This window comes from Bos grunniens, chromosome 7, assembly GCF_055505025.1.
Source record: "Bos grunniens cultivar Pamir isolate PY7600 chromosome 7, Bosgru_T2T1.0, whole genome shotgun sequence".
Taxonomy (NCBI): domain Eukaryota; kingdom Metazoa; phylum Chordata; class Mammalia; order Artiodactyla; family Bovidae; genus Bos; species Bos grunniens.
The window spans coordinates 92,708,663-92,723,335 of record NC_141171.1 but is presented as its reverse complement, the minus strand read 5'-3'; the positions used below and the strand labels follow the sequence as shown (position 1 = coordinate 92,723,335).

Sequence of the window (14,673 nt, the reverse complement as noted above, 5' to 3'; positions counted from 1 at the left end):
ATACCATCCCATTGGAGGTCATGGCTTCAACCTGTGAATTTGAGGGGTGGGGGCACAATCTTTCAACATATAAATGTTGGAGAAATTCCCAACCCCACATGCTTTAAGCCAAGCTCGTGATTCCATCTAAATTGAGGGCAAAAGTCACTATCTGTGACTAGATGATAATAGTTTTTCCCTTAAACTATCCTTGTAGAATCAAATACGTTTTGAGGAAACAGCAATCTCCTGCTAAGTACACAGAAGAAGTTCAAATATAAATTTAAAACCATTATAGGAATGCAATTCATAATAGTAATAAAGCCAAAGGTAAATATGAAAACTCAGTAGTACCAAAAAGTTCTTAGAACCAGTTTCAGTTTCCAATAATTCCCATTGGAAGCGCTCAAATACATCTGCGAAGCAGCTTTGTGAAGCATGAAGCCTTTGAAATGCAGTTTTGTTTTTTGTGTTGCTGACTTCTGCTGTTCTGTCATCACATACCTTGGCCCAGATTCTCATCCCCTGGGCCAGGAGATCAGATTAACAGCCGTCTCCTGGGGGGAAGACCTGTGGGGATCCTGGGCTTGGGGGCTGCAGGACTTCGGCTGCTGTGAGAGCTGAGAGGTTGTGTCTGTGGCTTCTTGTCACTGCTGATTCCCACAGCCCAGGGACAGGATGTCTAAGCACAGCACATTGGATCCTTCTACTCTTACTGAAGTCCCGCAGAAAGAACCCCAACACTACTTCCAGGAGGGCAGCTGGAAGACAAAGGCATGCGTGGGACAAGAAATGGGAGGAGAGGGGAGCCAAAGAATCCAGCATCCTTGACCTTTTTCAGCACAAAAAGTGAATGCAAGCTTACAGATTGAGGGCTGTTTAGTCTCTTATCAAAGTTTCACGCTGCTTTTCATGCTTACAACCTCTCTCTACTGAGCTGTTCATCCATATGTGGTAATGAAGAGCCCAGGCTACCGTGGATTCAGTAGACTTGGATTGTAGTGACTCTGCCTTTTACCAGCTGTGTGATTTTGAGCAATTTAACATCTCTGGGCTTGTTTGCTCATTTGTAAAGTGGGCTAAAATTAGCACCTTCATAATATAGTTCTAATGGCAACTAAATGAGACTATGCAGAGAAAACACCTAGCCTAATGCCTGGCACAGAGTAGGTATTCTAAAACTATTCAGTTCAGTCACTCAGTCGTGTCCAACTCTTTGCAACCCCATGGACTGCCCCATGCCAAGCTTCGTTGTCCAACTCCTGGAGCTTGCTCAAACTCATGTCCATTGAGTCAGTGATGCCAACCAACTATCTCATCCTTTGTTGTCCCCTTCTCCTCCTGCCTTCAATCTTTCCCAGCATTAGGACCATCTTTTCCAGGGAGTCAGTTCTTCGCATCAGGTGGCCAAAGTATTGGAGTTTCAGTTTAAGCATCCGTCCTTCCAATGAATATTCAGGACTGATTTCCTTTAGGATGGACTGGTTTGATCTCCTTATAGTTCAAGGGAGTCTTCTCTAACACCACAGTTCAAAAGCATCAATTCTTTGGCACTCAGCTTTCTTTATGGTCCAGCTGTCACATTCATTTGCAAAAGGCAAAGGAGAAAAGGAAAGATATACCTATTTGAATGGAGAATTCCAAAGGATAGCAAGGAGATATAAGAAAGCCTTCCTCAGTGATCAATGCAAAGAAATAGAGGAAAGCAATAGAATGGGAGAGACTAGAGATCTCTTCCAGAAAATTAGAGATACCAAGGGAGTATTTCATGTAAAGATGGGCACAAGAAAGGGCCTAACAGAAGCAGAAGATATTAAGAAGAGGTGGCAAGAATACTTAGAAGAACTATACAAAAAAGGTCTTCATGACCCAGATCATCATCATGGTGTGATCACTCACCTAGAGCCAGACATCCTAAAATGCAAAGTCAAGTGGGTCTTAGGAACCATCACTATGAACAAAGCTAGTGGAGGTGATGGAATTCCAGTAGAGCTATTTCAAATCCTAAAAGAGGATGCTGTGAAAGTGCGGCACTCAATATGCCAGCAGACTTGGAAAACTCAGCAGAGGCCACAGGACTGGAAAAGGTCAGTTTTCATTCCAAGCCCAAAGAAAGGCAATGCCAACGCACGTTTAAACTACTGCACAGTTGCACTCATCTCACACTCTAGTAGAGTAATGCTCAAAATTTTCCAAGGCTTCAACAGTATGTGAGCCATGAACATCCAGATGTTTAAGCTGGATTTAGAAAAGGCAGAGGAACTAGAGATCAAATTGCCAACATCCGTTGGATCATCAAAAAAGCAAGAAACTTGAAGAAAAACATCGACTTCTGCTTTATTGATTATGCCAAAGCCTTTGACTGTGTGAATCACAATAAACTGTGGAAAATTCTGAAAGAGATGGGAATACCAGACCACGTGACCTACCTTCTGAGAAATCTGTATGCAGGTCAAGAAGCAACAGTTAGAACTGGACATGGAACAACAGACTGGTTCCAAATCAGGAAAGGAGTATGTCAAGGCTGTATATTGTCACCTTGCTTATTTAACTTATATGCAGAGTACATCATGTGAAATGCTGGACTGGATATGGCACAAGCTGGAATCAAGATTGCCGGGAGAAATATCAACAACCTCAGATATGCAGAGGACATCACCCTTATGAGAGAAAGCAAAGAAGAACTAAAAAGCCTCTTGATGAAAGTGAAAGAGGAGAGTGAAAAAGTTGGCTTAAAACTCAATATTCAGAAAACTAAGATCATGGCATCTAGTTCCATCACTTCATGGCAATTAGATGGGGAAACAATGGAAATAGTGACAGACTTTATTTTTGGGGACTCCCAAATCACTGCAGATGGTGACTGCAGCCATGAAATTAAAAGATGCTTGCTCCTTGGAAGGAAAGTTATGACCAACCTAGACAGCATATTTTAAAGCACAGACAGTACTTTGTCAACAAAGGTCTGTCTAGTTGAAGCTATGGTTTTTCCAGTAGTCACGTATGGGTGTGAGAGTTGGACCATAAAGAAGGCTGAGTGCCGAAGAATTGATACTTTCTGTGATCCTGGAGAAGACTCTTGAGAATACCTTGGACTGCAAAGAGATCAAACCAGTCCATCCTAAAGGAAGTCAGTCCTGAATATTCATTGGACGATCTGATGCTGAAGCTGAAACTCCAATACTTTGGCCACCTAATGCGAAGAACTGACTCATTAGAAAAGACCCTGATGCTGGGAAAGATTGAAGCCAGGAGGTGAAAGGGATGACAGCGGATGAAATGGTTGGATGGCATCACTGACTCAGTGGACATGAGTTTAATCTCAGTTTTATTATGGTTGCTATTAACAGCAGCAGCAGCAGCAGCATTATCGTTTCTGCCTGATTTTGAATCCTGTCTTTGCCACTTGCAAGCTATGTGACTTTGGGCCTGTTGCCTAACCACTCTCTGTGCTTTAGTTTTCTCATCTGCAAAATGGATATAATAATACTACCTATCTTATACGCTTGTTATGAGGATTAAATATACTTAATAGCTGTAAGTCCTTGGAAGAATGCCTGGTACATAGAAAATGCTATAAATGTGCTGGTTAAAGAATTAATAATGCTATTATTACACTAATCCAAGAGAAATTTCCCTTCTCTTTCTTTTCCTAAGAAACCCCAAAGCAAGAATTTAAATTCTAATAAAATATGCTTTTCAAGATTGTGAAAACAACCAGTTAACTATATTTGAACTGAAAAATCAGACTAGATTGCTTTATAAACCTTAGAACTACTTCATTAATGAAACATTTTTTGGATATTACATTTAATTCAGAGTTGAGATTTTCATAAATGTTAACCTATGTCTTAAAACTTCCCCTGCATAAAGCTTGCAGGCAAGCCTTCAGGCCATCAAAAGATTTGCCTCAGCAAAATCTCAAATAATAATAAAAAGGGACATTGGACTGTGAGAACTGACTACATATGCTGAAAGCTGAATTATGTAAATTGATACTCAGACTTCCAGAAGGAAAGCCACAATATTCACAGATAAAAACTCCATCCTTCACCTTTGGGAAGGTTCTGTGAACTGTTGGTTAACTCAGGGGGATGCTCGTTCCCTCTATGGCTGGAGGAGGGCAGTGGGTAGCTGGTGGAGTGTAGCTAGGGAGGTTGCTTAGGTATGGTTCATATGGCAAGGGATCCTCATCTTTCTTTGGGTCACCCACTTCTTGAGGGTCTCATGTAATCAGTGGATCATCTTCCCCGAACAATACAACTTTTCTTCACCTTTATTTTTCCCGCTACTGCTACTGCTGCTGCTAAGTCGCATCAGTCGTGTCCAACTCTGTGTGACCCCATAGACGGAAGCCCACCAGGCTCCTCTGTCCCTGGGATTCTCCAGGCAAGAACATTGGAGTGGGTTGCCATTTCCTTCTCCCGCAGTGATATTCAAGGACTTCATGGGCCCCAGGCTGAGAACTCCTGGTTGAATGGGCTCCAAACTTTGAAACTGTTCAGAATCTAGATAAGCAATGGGACTCTGATGAGATCTCTGTAACTTTTTATTATCCCTATGAAAGTGAAAGTGTTAGTCGCTCAGTTGTGTTGGGCTCTTTGCAATGCTATGGACTGTAACCTTCCAGGTTCCTTGTCTGTGGAATTCTCCAGGCCAGAATACTGCAGTAGGTTGCCATTCCCTTCTCCAGGGGATCTTCCCAACCCAGGGATTGAGCCCAGGTGTCCCACATTGCAGGCGGATTCTTTCCCACCTGAGCCACCAGGGAGCCCACCTATGAAAGTGGGCACTGTCACTCCTGCATGGCACACCCACGCTTCCTTGCTGGTAGGTAGGTAGGTAGGTCTTGGGCAGTTGAATGTTTGTGCGCAAGCATAGGAAACTACACTACCACTTCTGTGCACTTGAAATGACCCCGTTTTGTCCTTTGAGGGATACATTTTTCTTTTTTGGCTTGTAGAGGAAAAGTTGAAACTCAAAGTGTTAAGGGGTATGTCCAAAACTACACAGCTAGACCTGGTAACTCTTTTTTCCTCTAAGGGGGAGGGGACAGTTTCTTCTCCATTCCTTGAAATGTCCTTTGAAGATCTCACCCAGGTGAAAAAAGGACTTTCCTATCAGTGGAATTACTTACTTGTGATAAACTAATTTTGAGGGAGAGATACTGTAGTATTGTCTTCTGTCTTGTTTGAATATAGAATTTTATTTTTGTAACCTTTCATTCTATTGGTTAGGAATAATAACAATCCAAAGTTGCATTTATTTGATAATTTTCTTTTAAGGAACTCACGGAATACTATCTCTGAGAATTCTAAAATGCTTTAGTAACTTAAAAGTGTCTAGTAAATGTTGAAGTTAAATCATCATATCTCCCAAAGAATTTTCTTTCCTTTTTCTACAAAAGAAAATTTTGTTTCATTTGTGTTAAATCAATTAGTCAAATCATCAGTTAACACATATTGGGCACCCACTATGTGCCCGGATTTGTTCTAATGAGCTGGTTGGACGGTTGGGTGAGTTGATTTAAAAAAAAATTCAATTCTGTCTTATCAAATTTCAGATTAAGTTGGCTTTATGAACAGCAAGATCCAAATACAGGGTATGCCAGGAGTTGCAGAAATTGGAATAATAGCTAATATTTGAGGACCATTGTGCTGGTGATTATTAGTTTGTCATTTAGACCCATTTCTGCACTTCTCTGCTCTGCCATATTCTTAGGGGTGTGTGTCGGGGGTGGGATGGTGGAAGGGAAGATGGGAATGCTCATCTCTATGTCTTAGCTCTCCTGGCATCCCTTGCCTCTGTCTCCTGATTGTGTTTGACCAGCAGCAGACCATCAGGAAACCAGAGGGTGGGAGGGGAAAGAACCCATGGTACTTAGCATCCTTCTCTAATTCCCTTCTCGCGGTGTGGCAGAGTTGAGCTCCTCTTCTGCTTTGCCTTTGCTGGAGGTTGCCTGTTTCACAGCGACAGCTCTCTCCAGGCGGTACGCATCACATTGTGCATCTGTGATACTGTTTTGACTGACCTGTCGAGCCTAGGGCTGGTACTGGCTTCCCACTGTTGCTAGTCCCTGGATGCCCTGCCACTCCTTATTGGTTCTTTTAGCTCTGCCCACACCCCTGTAAATAGTCCTTTATTTTGAATGTGCCATCTGTTTCCTTTAGCATCCTGACTGATCCTGCCAATTAGCCTGTGCCAAGCACTACACTACAACTGCAACATGGATTATCTCATGTCATACGCACCCGCCCTGTGTGGTACTTTCTAATATTACTCCTATTTTTTTTTAAACTGATCAATAAAAGATTTAAACAATAACTTGCCCAAGGCCAGGATTCAAGCCCAGGCAGTCTGATTCCAGAGCCCATCCTCTTAACCATGATGCTGTGTGTCCCTGGGCAGGTCCTCTGGGAGGCTGATTCTTAAAGGAAGATGTGCAGGGCAGGCAGAATTTGGGGAGCAGAGCTCGTGAGATGAACACTTGGGGGGTGGGTGGTGAAGGAAGCAGGATTGGGGAGAAAGAAGTTGAACTGCAGTGCAGGAGAAACAAAAGCCTAATCTAAGCCCAAGAGAAGCTCTGGAGCTGGGAAGGCTTCCAATCTGAGGTCAGGGCACTGGGCTTTTACACCCAGGGATTGCCTGTTGCTCGGTGCAGGGTTTTAACCTGGGGCCCTCCTCGGCCAAGGCAAGTCCAGAAGAGCGCTCTGTTGAGAGAGAGTGCCGACTCTCCCAGAAGCTGTGGAGTGAGGGTCTAGTCTTGGAGGGCGGGTCTGGGCGGCATGCCCCCGCATCCCCTCCGCTGTTGGAAACACACGGAGGTCATGGGTTAGCAGCTTGCTCAAATCATGTGTGATCTTTGAAAGCTTTATTAGACACGTGCATTTAGTTGATTTCCCTAGCATGTGTGTCTGTGTGTGAGAGATTATAATGTGATCATCTGATGCTGTTGAAAAACACTGAAGCAGGAGTCGAGAGACCTGGATTCTAACTTCTGCTCTGCAGCTGATTGTGAGCCTTTGTTCAATTCTCTGACCGCTTTTGGATTCCAGTTTCCTTATTCATCAACTGAGGAATTTTGATGAGAGAGTCTCTAAGGCTACTTTTAGCTGTGAAGTTCTATGCTTCTATTAACTTATTAGCATTCTAAAAGCCAGAAATAACAAAAATAAACATGTTGGAATGCTTTTAAAGTAATGCTGGAGACTATTTGTTGAAACCTCCAGTTAGTGATTTTCTCAAGCTCTCTCAATAAATCATGATGAATATTATGAAAACTCACACAACCCCAGTATCACCCAGTGATCTCTGAAGAGCAGAGATGCCCCTCTGTTCCCTGGAATGTCTGTATTTGGTATATGTGAGATTTTAGAACACTAGGCACTTTTCATTCTTTCTGAGCATAGCTCATACAGATATTTTAAGAATAGTTTTGAAATTGCTTCTGCAGGGTCATTGTTAAAATTTGAACACACACGATCTTAATTTGGATAGACCTATATTTTTCAAAGTGAGAAGGAATAGAAAACGGCCTTAGCTTGAGTTGGTAAAAATACCTCTGATTCTCAAGGTATAGAAAGATGAGAGAAACACGCAGGTAAACAAACAAAAACTAGATAACGAAAAAGAGAATGAAGGTAGTGATGATAGCATTATGAAAAAATATTGAATAAATACTCAACATTGTGAACTTCAATTAAAACTAACACAAATGTATCTTACCAAGAGAATGAAGGCTTAAGTATAGAACCACGCAAATACAGAAATCCTTTAAGATTGATTTTCCTGAGCTGTGGCAAACAATTCAATGAAAATGGAAAATAACTATTATTGTCAGTCATGTATGGCCCTGCCTGTATGATTTTCCAATGTAAGGCTTATGGTCAAAGCTGCTTGAACCATAAATAAATAAATAGACATACCTTCACTCTGGCTTCCTTACCTGCCTCTTGTTAAACCCTATCAGCAACTGTAGAGGGCCAAAGAAGCAATTTCAATAAATATTTCATTACATGGGAGCCCATTTGCTGGCATTTCAAATAAATAACTACATTTTCTCACTTCGTGGACACTAGAAGGGGAAACTCTCCAGTTTCCATTTTCAGACTTTGTTTTACTTTCTGAGGAGGTCAGTCATTTTCGTTTTCCAGTATACAACTCGATTATTTATTGGAGGAAAATGTTTTAAACCAGGAAAAGAGGGAAAAAAAAAAAACCCAACCAAATAATTTATCGAAGACTGTCTCCTGGCAGATTAATCCCTACCACTTGGCCAGGGCTCATTCCAGAGTGATCAGACTGGTCAAGCTTAAATTGTATGTCCACAAGAAGTTGCATAAATAACCCCAAATACCGTGAACCTCTTTGCACTTGGTCATCTCCCTGACCTTCAAAGAAAATGTCAGAAAAGTAGTAAGAGAAAATATAGCTTGAGATGTTCTAGTTACTGTATTTTCTAATAAATAATAGGCTTTTTGGCTCCTTTCATCTAAACACATTTATCAGTTAAGACTTACATGCTTCTCGGTAAGTGAGTAAAAATACTGCCCTTTACCTTTATTTCCATGGGTAACCTGGAAATACAATTAAATGTATTCTAAATCAAATTGAGGAGCTATGCTTAGGGCCAGGGTTAACTTTCTTAAGTAATATGCTTATTTTATTGTCTTAACTGTATTCATTTGAACATTGCCTTTAGAATATACTGTGGCTCTTTCTTAATTGTTCCCTTAATAAAGAGACGGTGAGAATGTTCAAAGAGATGATTTTATGAAAATTCTAGCCTCCATCTTGCCTATTCAAAGGACTGGCCTTGATTTACAGCTGCAGAGAAGCAAGAGCTGTTCTAGTTAGAGACTATGTCTGGTCACTCTCTGCCCAGCACTTTCAGCTCAAAACTGAAGTCATATTCTCAATTTACCTCCCTCCGTCCTCAAGTCTTCAATTTTAACTGGAGACATCACCAATATTTAAGTCTTCTACGCCAGAAATTATGAAGTTATCTTGATTCTTCTTTCTAATTCTCTCTAGTTAATATGTTATGTGCTGTTTATTCTTTTTCCTTTTTCATGAAAAATATTGCTGGATTTAGAAAGAGACCTGGAATTCTAGTATCCCAACTCTGCCACTTACTAATTATGAGGCCCAGAAGATTACTAATTTTTAGTGTCTTCCTTTGTGAAATGATGACTAATAATCTGCTTTGCTGATATCACAGATGTTTTTTATGATGAAATGAGTTAGTGTAAATTGTATATTATCCCAATTTATCTGGTAGAGAGAAGCAGGGTAACCTAATGAGATTGCTGCCTTCTTTTAGGGGCCAGAACATAAAACTGCTACTTTTGAGCACCATCCACTCCCATATATTAGAAGCTTTAGGATGCCTAGCTTCCTGTCACTTACCGCATATACTCAACTCTGATCCTGAGGTGTAAACCCTATAAAAGATGTCCATCAAATTTCTTACTCTATGGACTAAGAGAAAAGGCACACTGCACATCATACCATTGCTTCTAGGCTTTCTAGGCTGCAGCTTAGTTGTTCCAAAGCAACCACACTTCTTCAAGTGACCACAGAGACGAAGTTCCCCCTTCTTCACATCCCTGTTTTCCCCACCTGCCTACCAGACCTCTCCTTTTGAACATCCCACACTAACATCATACTTGATGTGCCTAAAACTGGAGGGCATTAATAGGTCCTTCTCCCAAATGGTTTCTCTCCAGTGTCTCCATCTGAAAGAACCAACTGAACACCACTACCCTTCACTAACCTGCCCAAGGCAGCAATCTGGGGCAGGCCTTCCGCTCACCAGTATCTAATTAAGCACTGAAGGCTCTTACATCTATCTTGTAAACATCTTTTAATTCTATTCGTTTTTCTTCCTCTTTATTGCCATATCCCGTCTCGGGGCATCATCGTCCTTTACCTGAATTACTGCCCCAGCTTCCTAAGGTTTCCTAGCCTCTACTCACTTTTTGCCTCTCTCCATTCTGTCTTTACACTTCTAGCCAGAGTCAGCATTCTAAAATGCAGAACTGACCATGTCATAGCCCTGCTGTAAATGTTCTGAATGATTTCCCCTTGCCTTCAAGATACTGGCCAAATCCCATGAATCCTATAAGGGCAAATTTCCACTATTGCCTTCAGCTTCCCTCTCCCAACTCATACCATGTATGAACAGCTTATAAACTTAAGTAATTACTCTCAGTTCTAAGAATATGCTTTGAGCACCCTCATGACTTCGCTTGTGCTATTCCTCCTCACTCAGACCACTTTAGCCTCTCTTCGCCTGGCCAATTTCCAGTCATTCTTTGAATTTCTGTTTAGATATGTCTTCTTTTGGAAAGCTTTCCCTTTTCCCCTAAGTTCTGAGCACACGCTTTTGTTTCTGCTATCATGACACTCACCATATTGTTTGGCATTTGTCTGTTTACCCAGCTATGTCCCAACATTCTACCAAGGTGGGGATTATGACTGGCGTGTTCACAACTTATTCCAGGTACTCAGCACAGAGCCTCACACATAGAAAACTCAAGTATTTGTTGAATAAATTCATGAGTAAGATAAATGTCATCTTTGTTTATTTTCTTGGACTAATAGAGTGATATGGTTAAAAAAAAAACCTACCAGCTATTATAAGTCTCAGATTCCAGTTTTACTTCCCATTGCATGATTATGGATGTCACCAACCTCTCTATGAAATGAAATAATACATGTCTCAGATTACTTCAAGATTGTTTTTTATGCTGGGGAGATAATTCCCATGAAAGGTCATTGTGAAATGTACACTTCACTGCTAATAAAAATGTATCATTTTCAAATGCATGTTTTCATTGGCATATGCATGTATGCATAGTACATGGGCCTAGTATTTGAATTCAGTCATTTAAACAATTCTGTACATGTGTTTATCAGTTAGCTATTGCTGCATAACAACCTGCTCCAAAACAGAATGGATTAGAACAACCACTGTTTATTTAGTTCATGATTCTACAGGTTGGCAGTTAAGCCTGGAGTCAGCTGGGCAGCTGGTCTTCACTGGGCTCTGTGGCCAGGTATTGGGCTATCAGGGGGCTGGTTGGACCAGGGTGGTTTTAGCTGTTCTGTGCGTCCTCTCTTTCTCCAGCAGGTTAGTGTGGACTTGTTCATGGTGGAGGCAGGATGCCGTAAAGGTCATAAGAACATAGGACCTCTTGAGATTTAGTCTTGAAACTGACACAGTTGATCACGTTATTATTAGATAACAAATCCAAAGTGAACCCATATTAAATAAGTAGGGAATTTCTCCAAAGACATAAAGAGTGAAAACAAGGAGGAAAATAATTCTGGCCACTTTGCAAACCATCTATCATATTCCGTCAGCATCTTCATTTAATTATTTACCAAGTCACAAATCTGACCATGTTACTTTATCTAAAATTTTTTAGTGACTTCATTGTCTTATTACCACTTTCTCTATGGCAGGCACTGACTATTCTAAACACTATATATTATCCCTATGAGGGAGGTACTATTATTATCTTCTTACAGATAAGGAAACTGGGCCACTGTGAAGTTAAGAAACTTGTCCAAGTTCACTCAGCTAGAAATCTGGTTTTAGAATCAGCATCTGGAGCTTGTAGTGTAACCTCTAGGGTCTCCTGCCTCTTAAGACTCAGTTCAGTTTGATCTGTTCCCCTGTATAGCTTGACATTTCCTATAGTCAGGTATCTATTTCAATATATGATGCCCGTATTTCAATATCTGTTTCAATATCTGAGTTAGGAGCAACTCAAGAGCATGGATCATGCCTTGCCCTCTGTAGTCACTGAATGTAGCACAGAATCACGTCTCTGTTGCCCTTTCCATACCTAGATGCTTCTTTTGCACCATTAAAAAATCTCTGCTTCTCAGATGAAAAAAATCAGAGCAAAGACTATTAGTCCTCACAGCATCTCCAAGAAAGAAGTGACGAGTGGGAAGCTCTATCTCATTTTGCAAACAGGAAATTTAGGCATGTGGAGATGAAATCACCCAGTGCCGTGCCAGGATTCTTTTTTTGGTTTTCCGATTCCTAGTTTTGTGTTCTATCTACCAAAAAGTGGTATTTGTCTATGAACTGCAGCTGATGGTTGCTTAATTTCCCCCAGAACAAAAGTTAAAAAACATAACAATTAAATTAAATCACCCAAGAGGGATGCCTTCTTTCATTGTAGTTTTGAGGGAACAAACTTTTGGGGAAACTTTTTTTCCCTGGGGTATAGTGCTTTCTTCTCTTTCAGCAGAATATATTGTGTCTGATGGAGCAAAAAATTGTTTTTAAGAAACCCTGCACCAATCTGTCTGCCCCAGCTCAGACACATGCTCGCACAGAAAATTAAATTCACAGAAATGAGAGAAAATCAGGAGAACCAAAGGAGCATGTCTTCTGTTTCCCAGAATCATTCTCTAGTGTTTTAGTGGCCTGTTGGGTGACAGGGTGATGAGGGGAAAGCATTGGTTGAATGCAACTAATTTTTCATGTCTTTTTGCTTATTTCATCAAAGGGCCATGAAAAAAGTAAAATGCACTATGCACATTTTACCTACATGGTTTTAATCTGTAAGAAGCTTTGTTAGAGACAGTTAAAAACAGTTCTGTTTTTTTTTTTTTTTCTTCCCAGCTCAGAGTTTTATTACTACCATTTGCTTCATTAACAGCCGTAACTTCTTGGGTGTGAAGCTTGCTTGAAATGGTAACTACTTACAGAAAGTGGAGGAAGAAGGAGAAATAAAAGAAGAGGCTTAAGGAATACTACCGCTGAAACACATGCATGGGGAAGAGAATCAGTTGGACGTTCTCTCTGGTCGTATGACTATTTTTTCGCAAAGATTTCTGGCATTTGGTTTAAATTCTATGATTTCATAAGTAATAATCTTTAAATCTTTTAATCATCTATTGGGTTGGCCAAAAAAGTTCGTTTGGGGTTTCCCATAAGGTAGTACAGAAAAGCCCAGACAAACTTTTTGGCCAACTCAATATCATCCGTGTATCATTTTGACTTAGGTAGCATTTTTATTCATGTAAAAATGTGTTTTGTGCTTTTGCTTCATAGTGACTTCCCAATTTTACAGGCTTCCTCTGTCTCTGTCTCTCTAAACCTCAGTTGCCAATAAAACGATGCATTTGAATACTTGGGTCTAAGCTTTGTAAAAAGAGGGAGCTTGGCTTGTCTTATAAACCACGTACTTCATAAAGGTCAGATGAGGATAGTGTAGACCATCCTGCAGATGCTGACCTTTGCAAGGAACCTATTCTCCTTATAATGATTGTATTTGCCTTAGTAACTTAAAACAAAACAAAAAAACCCCTCCTTTTTTCTATATCTCAAGGACAAAACACCTTCCAGATTTTGTTATTTTCGACTCTCGAATAAAGAGTTTGACTGAGGCACCAGAAGCCAAGTCCCTTCGGTCACTGAGCACAATTGCGAAGTTGCATATGAATTGGCAATTAAACTCGCCAGCTCCTCAACATGTCTCGGATTCTTCCCCCCGATCTCTTCTCACCTCTATTCTCAGAGTGGCTGGTTTGTTATGAAACTCATTCTTTTTAGGCCAAGTTTCCTTTGAACAGGGTGCAAAGGCATATGATCCTGTGGATTAGAAGTGGGTTGTCATCAAAATGATATAGCTCTGTTCTTCTCCGTTCCTTTCTTGGAATGGCTGAGAACAGACTTGCGAAGAGAAAAACTTGTTGGCGTTTGGGAGCTGCCAGGTTTTAGAGAGCCCAATTATGTCTTTTTTGAACTAGCATTTCTTTAATAGAGTTTAATTTAAAAATGTTTTTTTTCTTCATTTTTGACATTTCTTTTAGTTTTTTAATTTGAAAGGATGAGGATATGTTTACTTGTGGGGAAAGGGAAGACAGATTGTGCATGAGTAAGCAGGGTCAGCTGGCCAATTGTGATGAAGCTGAAGTGGCCCATCACGTGGCTCCCTAAACTCCAGAAAGTGCCCTTTTATTGATCTTGTCCCCCCAGTTTCCCCATGGCTTGTGCCTTTGCTTTAAATAATTTTTGATCCACTAACGCACTCATCTTGTTTGTGGCTCAGCATCTGTTGCATCTCCTTGATACAAATACCTCCAGGTTTCCTACGAAAGTCCGCCTCCTCCGATTTGGAGGAGTTGATTCCACCTGAGTTTCAGGACTGTGTTGATGAGTCTAGTCCAGTCTCCTGACCAGGAAACCTGGGTCCCGTGTGGGCACATAGCCCAGTTGAAGAGATATGGAGAGACTTTTGCTGGATCAAATTTTTTTTTTTTTTTAAGAGAAGACTTCTGTTTTTCATAGGAGCTATTAGACTCTTGATTGCTTTTCCACTGGAGTTTTTGGTGAGAGAGTGTGAGGTATGTGACCACAGATGTCATTTTCTTTCATAAAAGTCTGGAACTGAGGAGATTGCTGAATGAAGCCTGAATGAAGCTGAACACGTGACAGAGAGACAGCAGGAAGCTGGGCCTTTGGTAACATCCCCTGACCACTGGCTCACCTGAACTCATTGCTACCCAATATGCAAGTTGTCACTCGTAGCCACATGATTATCATCTATCTGGATTTAATCGTAAATATTGCTGCCTTTTGAACTCCAAAAGGTGTGTGGAGTTAGCTCAAGCTGCCAGCTTGCTCTCTTGCATTATCCCATCCTGCTTCTTCTCTTCCACTGGGTT

The 14,673-nt window shown here is 40.9% G+C and overlaps 1 long non-coding RNA gene across 4 annotated transcripts in view; it reads left to right on the top strand.

The window, feature by feature from the left end:
* LOC147369972 (uncharacterized) overlaps positions 1 to 14,673 on the top strand; it is a 109,419-nt gene that overhangs the window by 36,624 nt on the left and 58,122 nt on the right. For 2 of the 4 annotated variants that reach the window (XR_015168255.1, XR_015168254.1), the window contains exon 2: positions 12,626 to 12,808. The exons of the other annotated variants lie outside the window; for them this stretch is intronic. This is a non-coding gene — a long non-coding RNA (uncharacterized LOC147369972). The remainder of the gene's footprint in view (positions 1 to 12,625; positions 12,809 to 14,673) is intronic. 4 annotated transcript variants of the gene reach the window in all.